Raw genomic sequence first — 13133 nt, 5'->3', positions numbered from 1 at the left:
CTCTTGTGTCTCCCTCCCACCCCTCTAGGTGGTCACAAAGCACCGAGCTGATCTCGCTGTGCTATGTAGCTGCTTCCCACTAGCTATCTACCTTACATTTGGTAGTGTATGTATGTCCACGCCACTCTCTCACTTCGTCCCAGCTTACCCTTCCCCCTCCCCGTGTCCTCAAGTCCATTCTCTAGTAGGTCTGTGTCTTTATTTCTGTCTTACCCCTAGGTTCTTCATGACATTTTTTTTTCTTATATTTCATATATATGTGTTAGCATACGGTATTTGTCTTTCTCTTTCTGACTTACTTCACTCTGTATGACAGACTCTAGGTCTATCCACCTCATTACAAATAGCTCAATTTCGTTTCTTTTTATGGCTGAGTGATATTCCATTGTATATATGTGCCACATCTTCTTTATCCATTCATCCGATGATGGACACTTAGGTTCTTTCCATCTCTGGGCTATTGTAAATAGAGCTTCAATGAACATTTTGGTACATGACTCTTTTTGAATTATAATTTTCTCAGGGTATAGGCCCAGTAGGGGGATTGCTGGGTCATATGGTAGTTCTATTTGTAGTTTTTTAAGGAACCTCCATACTGTTCTCCACAGTGGCTGTAGCAATTTACATTCCCACCAACAGTGCAAGAGGGTTCCCTTTTCTCCACACCCTCTCCAGCATTTATTGTTTCTAGATTTTTTGATGATGCCCATTCTAACTGGTGTGAGGTGATACCTCATTGTAGGTTTGATTTGCATTTCTCTAATGATTAGTGATGTTGAGCATTCTTTCATGTGTTCGTTGGCAGTCTGTATATCTTCTTTGGAGAAATGTCTATTTAGGTCTTCTGCCCATTTTTGGATTGGGTTGTTTGTGTTTTTGTTATTGAGCTGCTTGTAATTTTTGGAGATAAATCCTTTGTCAGTTGCTTCATTTGCAAATATTTTCTCCATTCTGAGGGTTGTCTTTTGGTCTTGTTTATGGTTTCCTTTGCTGTGCAAAAGCTTTGAAGTTTCATTAGGTCTCATTTGTTTATTTTTGTTTTTATTTCCGTTTCTCTAGGAGGTGGGTCAAAAAGGATCTTGCTGTGATTTATGTCATAGAGTGTTCTGCCTATGTTTTCCTCTAAGAGTTTGATAGTTTCTGGCCTTACATTTAGGTCTTTAATCCATTTTGAGCTTATTTTTGTGTATGGTGTTAGAGATTGTTCTAATCTCATACTTTTACATGTAGCTGTCCAGTTTTCCCAGCACCACTTATTGAAGAGGCTGTCCTTTCTCCACTGTACATTCCTGCCTCCTTTATCAAAGATAAGGTGACCATATGTGCGTGGGTTTATCTCTGGGCTTTCTATCCTGTTCCATTGATCTATCTTTCTGTTTTTGTGCCAGTACCATACTGTCTTGATTACTGTAGCTTTGTAGTATAGTCTGAAGTCAGGGAGCCTGATTCCTCCAGCTCCGTTTTTCATTCTCAAGATTGCTTTGGCTATTCGGGGTCTTTTGTGTTTTATTTTATTAAAAAGTTTTTTATATTGGAGTATAGTTGATTAACAATGTTGTGTTAGTTTCAGGTGTACAGCGAAGTGATTCAGTTATCCATATACATGTTTCTATTCTTTTTCAAATTCTTTTCCCATTTAAGTTATTACAGATTATTGAGTAGGGTTCCACATGCTATACAGTACATCCATGGTGGTTATCTGTTTTAAATATAGCAGTGTGTACATGTCAATCCCAAAGATTGTCAGATGTATTTTTTGAAAATCACCTATATTCTGTTACAATGAACATATCTAAAATGTTATTTGCCAGAAAAGTTGAAAGTAAAAGGATGGAAAACATACCCCAGGAAATCACCAAACAGAAAGTTGGTGTACCTCTATAAAAATCATAAAAAATATACTTTCAAGCAAAAATCATTACTAGAGAAAAACAGGTTAACTTTATAATGATAAAAGGGTCGGATCCTTAGAAAAGATAACAAGAGACTTCCCTGGTGGTTCAGTGGTTAATACTCCGTGCTTCTAGTGCAGGGGGTGCAGGTTCTATCCCTGGTCAAGGAACTAAGATCCCACATGCCACTCGGTGCAGCGCGGCCAAAAAAAAAAATTTAAACTTCTGTGTACCTATTACGATAGCTTCAAAATGTAAAAAGCAAAAATGTTCCATATGATTAATTTTGGCCATTGAGATATGAGTAGAATTGTGGTGTGGCACTTTCCTACAAGTAAGGCAGTACATGACCTTTGCCCCTTTTCATGCTTTCCAACCTGCTGTTGGCAGGAATGTGGTCCTGATGTCTGGAGATGGAGCAGACCGTGGAAATGTGGGTCCTGCCCAGGGGAGGAGCAGCCTGGGTCCCTTAGGACTTTGCGGAGTTGAACCACTGCTGCAGACTCTTGTTGTAATAAACTTCTGTCCTCCGTAAGCCACTGGTTTTCGGAGTCTGTTTCTCACACCAGAACCTAATCTTAACTAATACAAAGTGAGTTTACAGAAACTAAGGAAGTAGACAGTTTTGCAAAGGAGGGAGAAAAATCATCATGGCTTTCCTAATCCCAAAGAGCTCCTGTGATGTTACTATAACACTTAGGTAATCAGTAGGACAGAAGAAAAAATAGTTTCCTCAAATGACAGCTGGCAATATATTGCATATGGTTTATTAATCTGTGCTTCTGCCTCTTTCAGCGATTTGCCAGTTAGGAAGGAAACAGAAGATTAATTAGGTTCATTTAGACTTCTTTTTTTTTTTTTTACCTTAAGAACTTACAGTTCATGGAAATTGCAAAATGGCCCATTTGTGCTTAAAATCCTCTATAGGAAATTTAATTGAGTAAATGCAATATCTCTCAGAGAGAATGCACACATTCTAATTTCTGTTCTGTGATACCTGGTTACAATCTGTTTGCGATCCCTAGAGACTAGTTTTGTTCCTGCTGCTATTGCTGCTGCTGCTGTTTGCTAATCCAGTGACAAAACCCAGAGCAGAATTGCTCAAGCCCAAACACTTGCCAGGTAATATTACAGGGATGAGAATGTGAATCACCGAGAAAGTCAAAGGAAGATTTCAATATGGAAAACCAATGCCAGTGACCTCCGTAAATGCTCTTCAGGACCCCAACTCTGAAAGCTAGTAACTTCTGGCACATTGTGAGCGGTGCAGATCCACCCTGGAGCATATTGGAGGGTGTGACCTAAGACTGCAAAGGGCAGAGGAATATGGGGCACGAGACGCTCCATCAGTGAACCAAGTGAGTGGTTTCCAAACTGGGAGCACATGAACTCCTGCCAAAGGGTCTGTGGGTGTAGATGCTTTATAGGAAATCAATTTCCAGATTCCAAATTGTTTCTGAAATTTATGTATCTAAAAACGTTCCTGTGCACTAAGCCTCGGCCCGGTTTTCTCATCCTACCTTTTTACGATCATCCTTCTTCCACTTTACAAGACTCCGAGATATACTCCAGTCACCAAAGAAGACAAATCATCTCACCGTAAAACCCTAATTTATTAATTTTCTTACAGAAGTCACACTGAATGGTAGAACTAATTTTCACCGCAAATAATGGTATCCATCATTCCATTATTCAAAAAGGATAATGCTCTTGGCTTCTGTATCTCTAATAATATTACAGAGTTGAAGGGCAAAAGACGACTAGTCACCCAAACAATGCTTCTTTTCTCAAAATAAGTAATATCCTCCTTAAGCCATCTTCTCATTTGGTAGAGACACATGATTTACTAGGCATCTGGAAGCCATTCTTTTAAGACGTCTTCACTGTTTCCTTTGGTGTTTTTGGGAGACATCACCCGGATATTATTAATCCTCAGTTTGTTTTTCCAAAATATCAAGTCTCACATTAAACCCTTTATTCTCCATGAGGATTTCTGGAGTAATCACTTCTTGGCTAGAGTACACATTTTCCATATCAAATAACTTTCCCTGCATTCCAGTGTATTTGCCCTGAGTTTCTACTTTTTAAAAAATCCAGAACAGGGACCAAGTGCTACTTGACATCAAATGGGGTGAAACATTTTTTTATGGTATTCTGTCTTCTTACTTAGATAAAAGAGAGAGTTTAGAACAAAAAAGAGAGACTTTGAATAAAATAATTTATAAAAAGATTTTTTAAAGACTCAGAATAATTGCATAAAAATAAAGAAGCAAATCAGAACACTTAACTAGGCTATTCATCCTAGATATTCTTTTTTTTTAAACTTATGATTACAATGTGTTTAAATTATTTGCAAACAACCTTAGATATTCCTGCTAGAGGATAGAGAATATGATAAGGTGACAGAACCACCATGATAACGCACTGGGAATGAAGACCAAAATTAGAACCCACTTGATGAATGATACACGAGGAAGGGTGCTTCAGTAGATTATTAGTTCCAGTGATTTCTTCACTCTGTTGAAGTGGTGTCAGATTATCCACACCCTTGCCATGATTTCATGGTGGGCAAATAATAGCTCCCAACCTTTGGCTTTGAGCTTGGCCATGTGAGTTTTTGGATCCATGGGATGTCAGTTGATGTGATGCAACCAGAGGCTTGGAATGTCCATGAAAGTGACTCACTACAACAAGTACATCCCACAGGTAGCCACTGCCCCGAGCCTGAGTTCCGGAACAAGGCCTGGAACCAAGCCCAGAAGCAGAGCCTGAAGCAGAGCACTTACGCAGGGCTCGCCTAGGTGAGCCAAGCTACAAGAACTGCAACTGACCTGAAGGTCTGTGAGTACAGATCCACGTGTACCACTGAGTTTGGGCTCTGTGTCTTGCAGCATTCTTGCAGCACTAGCTACTTGTCACAGAAGCTTTGCCCTCTCCGATGTCTGAGTTCATCAGGACTGGGTCTCTTAAGTCTGTGTGTGATTAGCCAGGCCTGGATGATGGAGCACAGCCTTTTCACAAGGTGGTTGGCCCTGGTTTTTCTTGAGAAGCTGATTGGATCCTGTTTTTTTTTTTTCTTTTCTTAAAAATCACAGTGATGGGCAAGACTCTTACTTGTCTTTTTTTTTTGTTTTTTTTTTTTCTTACTTGTCTTTGGTATTGCTCAACATTTCCAAATTTCTAAATGACATGCTTAAACTGCTATGGCTTGGTTTTTCTTTTTAGAGAGTATTGCTGACTCTTTATTCTGGAAGTAGAGGGTATAATTCTGTTGCCACCACTCCTGCCCCATGCTACCCATACACGTCCCCTCTTCCAACACCTATTTGACTGGAAGAACTCTCAAATGTCAGCACCTGTAGATCTTTGCATTCATGCTGGTCAGTGTCAGATCTTCTGCCTGAAGATGGAAGTCGGGTTGCCAGCGGGAGGAAGGGTCCAGGAGAGGGGGCGGCGGGGATGGTCAGCATTCCGGGAGCCCATATTTACTTAGTTCCATGATTTCCGTACAGTGTTTTCAGCTGCTCCTGGCGCCCTGACTGATAAACCTCTCTGTCGGGGAAAAGGTTTGTGAGTCCAGCTCCTCCTTGAACAAGGCTTTCAAGCTCTTTTCCTGTTTTCAGTCTACTCTTCACCTTTAGAGATGCCTCCAAGTTCTGAGTCTTTCCAGGTCTATTTTTCTGCAAATGTTTTATTTTTATTGGCTTTGATCCCTTCAAGCTTTTAGGTTTCAGCTTTCTCTTCTCGGCTAAGCCATTTCAACCCTTCTGTTTTCTATTACCCACATTTTGTTGACTTGTTTCACCCATTTCATCTTCCCTCCCGTTCTCTTTCCCCACTGTCATTTTAGTGATGTAGGTTTAATTAACCCTGTAGGCCAGTTTTTATCATTTCTATAAAATGATAGAACTGGTAAGAGAAGGTACCTCTATGGGTTTATTTTTTATTTTTTCATTTATACAGAAATGAAGCACACAACATGCCTGCCTCAGTGCTCCCCAAATTCAGTTTGAGATTCTGTCATTTTGATTATCTTTTCACTCAAATCTTCCAGTCAAAAGGACAATCAATTGCACTACATGTATATACGAGATAAAGATCTGAGAAAACACTTCTGTGTTTCCTTCAAGTCAAAATGTTTAAGGCAATCCTACACCACTTTTACTTTAGAATCAAAATCATTTTGATGAATGCATATGAAATGACCTTTGATATATGGCCTAATTTTGAATAATCTGTATATATATAAATTACTCATATGTTCTACGTCTATTGTTCCTTACACAGTCCTAATCATTTACTATAGGAACACAGGCTCATTGTAACACATCAGAAGATAAGGAGGCATATAAATGAAAACACTAATAATTCTTCCCCATCCATTCACTTTCTAAGGCAATGTATATTATTGATTTGCTCTGAAATCATCCACAATTTGTACATATACCTAAGAAATAATACGTTAAAATTGTTTCACTAATTCAAGACACTGGGATTCAAGATACAGTAGACAATTTATTCCAGAGTAAGGCACTAGGCTGACATGTAAAATTGTAAAGGTTATAACTGGAAAGTCAATTTCCTGACTCACCGATATTGAAGTTATAGAAGGGAAATGAGTGGATTTCCAGGGAAGAGCTTTTTGGAGAGAGCTGTGCTAGCCATCTTTTTTCTACTCACCTGCCCCCCAACCTCAGTTCAGAAGGAAGGAAGAAGAAGGACTTTAAGGAGACTACTCAGAGAGCTTAATATGTGTCCTTTATCCTGTGCAGTTGTGAGGAGGGGAGGAGATGGTGGGCGAGCCTGGGGGGGTGAGAGACAGGCAGAGTAGAGTGGCTCTGGCAGCAAAGTGAAGGAAAGCATCTATTGCGATAGGACTGACCTGTGCTCTAGAGTTTGCTGAGCAAATAATGTGTGAGTGCTTTCCATGGGCCAGATTTTGGCTGTGGGTGAAAAATACACTGGGGGTTGGAGGAGGTGGGATGGCAGCTATAAGACCTCAGCAGAAAGTAAATGTGTGAACTGTAGATTCCCAAGAATGTAGGCAGAAGGAAGAAGGCTGTTTTGGGATGGAGCAAAATACAGTGGGAAGGGCCACCAACACTGCAAGATTTTTGAAATTCTAAGGAAAAACATTCACAAGAGAATGAGCCAGATTAGGCTTAATGCAATGAATGCAAAGGTAGTTTATGACAGGGCAGAGAATTTAGAAGATTCCTTGTCCTTTTACTTCTTCTTCTTTCACTCTCCTTTCTCGCCAAAAGGGCTAGACTGAGACTACAGAAAGGAAATAGTGAAGACAAAGTACAAACAAGAAGCTGACCAAGCTTATTCTGTGAGGCCAGTATCATCCTGATACCAAAACCAGACGATGGTATCACAAAAATAGAAATTACAGGCCAATATAGGTAAAGAGGCGCAAAAATCCTCAGCAAAGTATTAGCAACCAAACTCAACAACACATTAAAAAGATCATGCACCATCGTCAAGTGGGATTTATCCCAAGGATGCAAGGATGGTTCAATATCTGCAAATCTATCAGTGTGATACACCATATTAACAATTTGAAGAATAAAACCATATGATCATCTCAATAGATGCAGAAAAAGCTTTCAACAAAATTCAACATCCATCTGTGATTAAAACTCTCCAGAAAGTGGGTATAGAGGGAACATATCTCAACATAACAAAGGCCGTATATGCCAAGCCTATTGCTAACGTCATACTCAATGGTGAAAAGCTGAAAGCATTTCCTCTAAGATCAGGAACAAGCCAAGGATGCCCACTCTCACCACTTTTATTCAACATAGTATTGGAAGTCCTAGCCATGGCAATCAGAGAAGAAAAATAAATAAAAGGAATCCAAATTGGAAAGCAAGAAGTAAAACTGTTACTGTTTGCAAATGATGTAATACTATACATAGAAAATCCTAAAGACAGCACCAAAAAACTACTAGAACTCATCGACAAATTCCGTAAAGTTGCAGGATATAAAATTAATATACAGAAATCTGTTGCATTCCTATACACTAATGACAAACTATCAAAAAGAAAAATTAAGAAAACAATCTCAGTTACCGTCACATCAAAAAGAATAAGATACCTAGGAATAAACCTACCTGCAGAGGTAAAAGACTTGCACACAAAAAACTATAAAACGCTGATGAAAGAAATTTAAGATGACCCAAACAGATGGAAAAATATACTGTGTTCATGAACTGGAAGAATTAATATTGTTAAAGTGGCCATACTCCCCAAGGAAATCTACAGATTTCATGCAATCCCCATCAAAATATCAATGGCATTTTTCACAGAACCAGAGCAAATAATTCTAAAATCCGTATGGAAACATAAAAGATCCTGAATAGCCAAAACAATCTTGAGAAAGAACAAAGCTGGAGGTATCACACTCCCTGATTTCAAACTATACTACAAAGAAAGCTACAGTAATCAAAACAATGTGGTACTGGCACAAAAAAAGACACACAGATCAATGGAACAGAAGAGATTCCCAAGAATCTATTCAGAAATGAACCCACACTTATCTGGGCAATTAATCTATGATGAAGGAGGCAAGGATATACAATGAGGAAAAGACAGTCTCTTCAATAAGTGGTGCTGGGAAAACTGGACAGCTACATGGGAAAGAATCAAACTGGACTATACTCTCATACAAAAATAAATTCAAAATGGATTAAAGATTTAAATGTTAAGACCTGAAACCATAAATCTTCTAGAAGAAAACATAGGCAGTTTCTAGAAGAAAACTTTGACATCAGTCTGCAAAATTTTTTTGAATCTGTCTCCTCAGGCAAGGGAAACAAAAGCAACATTAAGCAAATGGGACTACGTCGAACTAAAAAGCTTTTGCACAGTAAAGGAAACTATCAACAACATGAAAAGGCCACCTACTGAATGGGAGGAGATATTTGCAAATGATATATCTGATAAGAAGTCAATATCCAAAATATGCAAAGAACTCATACAACTCGACATCAAAAAACCAAACAACCTAATGAAAAGATGAGCAGAGGACCTGAATAGACATTTTTCCAAAGAAGGCATACAGATGGCCAACAGGCACACGAAAAGATGCTCAACATCACTAATCGTCAGGAAAATGCAAATGAAGTCCACAATGAGATACCACTTCACACCTGTCAGAACGTCTGTTACCAAAAAGACAACAAATAACAAGTGTGGTGAAGATGTGGGGAAAAGGGAACCCTTGTGCACTGTTGGTGGGAATGTAAGTTGGTGCAGCCACTATGGAGAACAGTATGGAGGCCCCTTAAAAAATTAAAAATAGAACTGCCATACGATCCAGCAGTTCCACTCCTAGATATTTATCTGAAGAAAACAAAAACACTAATATGCATGCCTGTGTTCACTGTAGAATTATCAACAATATAGCCAAGATATGGAAGGAACCTAAATGCCCATCAATAGGTGAATGGATAAAGAAGGTGTATATATACCACACACACAATAGAATATTACTCAGCCATGAAAAAAATGAAATCTTGCCATTTGCAGCAACATGGATGGACCTAGAGGGTATTATGCTGAAATACGTCAGAGAAAGACAAATACTTATGATTTCACTTATATGTGCACTCTAAAAAACAAAACAGATGGACAAACATAACACAACAGAGAGTTACAGATACAGAGAACAAACAGGCGGTTGCCAGAGGGGAGCAGGGTGAGAGGAGGAAAGAAATAGGTGAGGGAGATTCAGAGGCACAAAATTCCAGATGCAAAATAAATGAGTCATGGGTGTGCAGGTACAGTGTGGGAAACATAGCTCAAAATTAATATGTAATATGTTTGTATAGTGACATGTCATAGCTATAGTTATCGCACAGAAATATCAAATCACTCTGTTGTGTACCAGGAACTTACATAGTGTTGTAGGCCAATTATACTTCAAAAACAAACAAGCAAACGCATAGAAAAAGAGATCAGATTTGTGGTTACCAGAGGCGGGTGTCGGGGGGAGGGGGGTTGGATGGAGGGGCTCAAAAGGTACAGACTTCCAGTTATAAGACACATAATTGCTAGGGATGTAATGTACAACATGATAAGTACAATTAACATGGCTGTAGCTTACATATGAAAGAGTAAACCCTAATTGTTCTCATCACAAGGAAAAATTTTTCTCTATTTTTACAATTTTGAATCTATATGAGATCATGAATGTTCACTAAACTTATTGTGACAATAGACTTACTGTGATAACTTGTGACAATCACTTCATGATGTATGTAAGCTCATTACGTGGTACACCTTAAACTTACACAGTGGTGCATGTCAATTATCTGTCAGTAACACGGGAAGAAAAAAGATTAACTTAGTGTGTAATGGAGGTTATCAACTAAATAAAAATTTAGCTGTGGGGGGAGAAAGATATAAAGATAACGAGATATAAAGCACCCCCCCAGAGCCCTCTCCTCAATGTGGGAAAACTCTGTAGGGCCCCCCAGACCCAGAGCTCTCCCTGTGGCTGTGGTAACTGGACTGCAATTCAGCCTTCCTCTGGTCCAGTCCTGCTGCCTTTGCTCCCCTGGAAAGAGTCCCCGGTACTTGTCTCACAGGCATTTCTCCGTGTCGGACTCTATTTCCTTAGGGACCTGACCCACGGTGGCTTAGTAATAGTCTCTCTGCTTCTACTTTTGCACCTTAATAGCCAGGATAGCTTCTTAGCAACATGAATCAGATCATGCCACGCCCTCCTTAAAATCCTCCGATAACTTTCGTTTGCTTCTGGAATAAAATCGGACTCTGTCATGGCTTCAAGGCCCTCCCGTCTGCGATCCTGCCCGACTCACCATCCTCTTCTCTCTCTCTGCTTCCTGTGCTCCCCGCCACTGGCCTTCCTTCTATTCCAGGGATTTTCAATAGAGTTTAATGGACTCCTTTTATTTTGCCAGTACTCCAGTTGGAAAACCCAGTTCTGCCAACGGACTGCCTAGCACATACCGGTATCCAAAAAAGCACTTACCAAATAAATGAATCTCTAGGAAGTTAGAATCTAAAAAGAGAGCCATTTCATTTCTGAACGTGCTCTTGGTCCATCGCATATCACTGAGAAGGCCGCTGAGGCTGGACTTCTTTGATTGTTTGTCTCGATCTGTAAGGAAAGGTTGGACCTGGGGAAGTGGGCCGTTAGGACTTCATCAGACCTCGTGCAAATTTTCCCAGCATCAGAATTCTGTTGAAATCTCCTGAAAAATTCCATTAAGAGGCAATCTTGTCCCATAATGAGACTTAACTCCATGATCGCACAATATAGCGCTTGTACTTCCCTGATTCATGGTGTTCTCCACGGTCAGTCCTTTCCTGATTGAGGTATCGGACACTCAGACCAACCTTGCCTGTCACCTTCTCCTGGTCATGGCCTGTAAATGCTCCTGTTGGCTGCCTCACACCCCTGGGCCTCACTCTAACACCGATGAATGGGCCCTTGAAACCCACTGAGCCCCCCCCCCCCCGTTTACAGAATGTTATGTTTGCTATTGTGTCCCCCACTCCCATTCATATGTTGAAGTCCCAGTTCCTCAGAATGCAACCTCGGAGGAGAGAGGGTCTTACAGAGGTAATGCAAATTAAAATGAGCTAATGAGGATAGTCCAATATGATGGTTGTCTTTAGAAAAGGGGGACATTTACACACAGAGACAGGTATATGGGGAGGACATCCCATGACCATGAAGATGTCCATCACAAGCCAAGAGAGGCCTGGAACAGATCCTTCCCTCACAGCCCCAGAAGGAACGGACGCTGCTGACACCTTGTGTTTGGACTTCTAGCTTCTAGAGCTGTGAGACGGTATGCTTCTCTTGTTAGGCAACCGGAGCAAAGACTGCCACCGCATCCGTGCCTCATCTGCTGTGCCCCAGGGGCGCTGAGCTGCCCTGAGCCAGGGTGGCTGGTCTCACAGAGAGCACATTCAGCTGGCAGAAGGTGGTGGTGGGGGAGTCGAACATGTTCAAGCCTGTCTCAGCTGCCCATGGCAGACCTTCTCTAAAGGACACTGGACAGAACTGGGTCATGTTCCAGCTGCAGGCAGTGCGGGGAGAGACCTCTGCCTCAGCAAACAGCTGGGTGCTCTCTGTGTTGAAGGCTCTTTTCCATAACACAGCCACTCAGAATCATCAAACTGGTTCATCAGTTGTGTCCAGGGAGATGTGGGCCTCACCTTTCCGGCACCTGGTTCAACAAAGAACGTCAGGTAGCCAGCCATCTTTGACCAGATGATTCATCAATTGTGCTCTTTCCGGGGGTCAGTCTCTCTTCTAGCTCTTAGGGGTACAGACTTGAAGGAGACAGAAAAGGTCCCTATTTCATGGTGCTCACTGCAGTGGTAGGGGACAGGCAAAGAGACAAAGACTAGTTAAGTCCTCCTGGGAGGCTTCTTTCGGTGGGGTGGTCAGCACTCTGAGAAGTGGTCAGTTAAACTGAGAGCTGAGACACAGCCACGTCAGTGCTTCCACATGGCAAGAAAAAACTGGAAGAAGCCAGCTGGGAATTCTACAAATTTAAGTATTATTAGAAGCTTTTTTTCTTGGAAAATCTCAAGGTTAATAAATTCCAGCAAATTCCAATTTTGCAATCAGATTAAGCAATGGGAGATTCGGCCCCTTGGCATGCATTTGGCACATGAGGACACAAATGCTCAGATCTTGGTCGGTGCTGGCTTTTCCCTCCTTTGCGAACCAAGGTCAATTGTCCAGAACTTTGTAGATCTCTGGCCAGTTTCTACATAGGGCTCAGTAAACGCTCTCTCACACAGCTGATTAAAATGCACAAGTGAAATAAAGTACCCAAAGAAGTTTCCCTGCTTCCAGGACCACTCCAGAATGCCTCTGAAAGGTGGACCCTCACCAGCTTGTTTACCTTCACCAGTTTGTGACATGCATCAACTCTACAGCTAGGATGCTGTGACTGTCTTTGAGTGTAATCTCTCTCTTTTTTTTTTTTTGAATGGGCCCTTTATACCTATTGGCACGGAATCTTCCTTTCTGGTGTTCGCAACTCTAGGGTTCTCTGGAGGTAGAGTCCCCTTCGGGCAAAATGATTCCACTCCTAACAACTTTCACACTCTCAAGAAGAGAAGAAGACCCCAAACAAAGGTCAAATCGATCTTGTTTCTTTATGTGTCTGCAGAAAGGCTCTGTTTTTGAGCAGGGACAGCCTACTACCCTGACATGTGACACCTAACATCCTCACACATCTGCCT

At 41.0% G+C, this 13133-nt stretch overlaps 1 protein-coding gene across 1 annotated transcript in view; it reads left to right on the top strand.

Moving 5' to 3' along the window:
• Positions 1–4610: 4610 nt before the first annotated feature.
• The window catches only part of ODAD2 (outer dynein arm docking complex subunit 2), a 210928-nt gene continuing 202405 nt past the window's right edge, over positions 4611–13133 (top strand). Inside the window, exon 1 of the mRNA XM_030832309.2 lies at positions 4611–4729. The gene's annotated coding sequence lies outside the window, so the exon portion shown is untranslated. The remainder of the gene's footprint in view (positions 4730–13133) is intronic.

Source organism: Globicephala melas, chromosome 2, assembly GCF_963455315.2.
Source record: "Globicephala melas chromosome 2, mGloMel1.2, whole genome shotgun sequence".
Classification (NCBI taxonomy): Eukaryota; Metazoa; Chordata; class Mammalia; order Artiodactyla; family Delphinidae; genus Globicephala; species Globicephala melas.
This window is presented reverse-complemented; position numbering and strand designations above follow the sequence as displayed.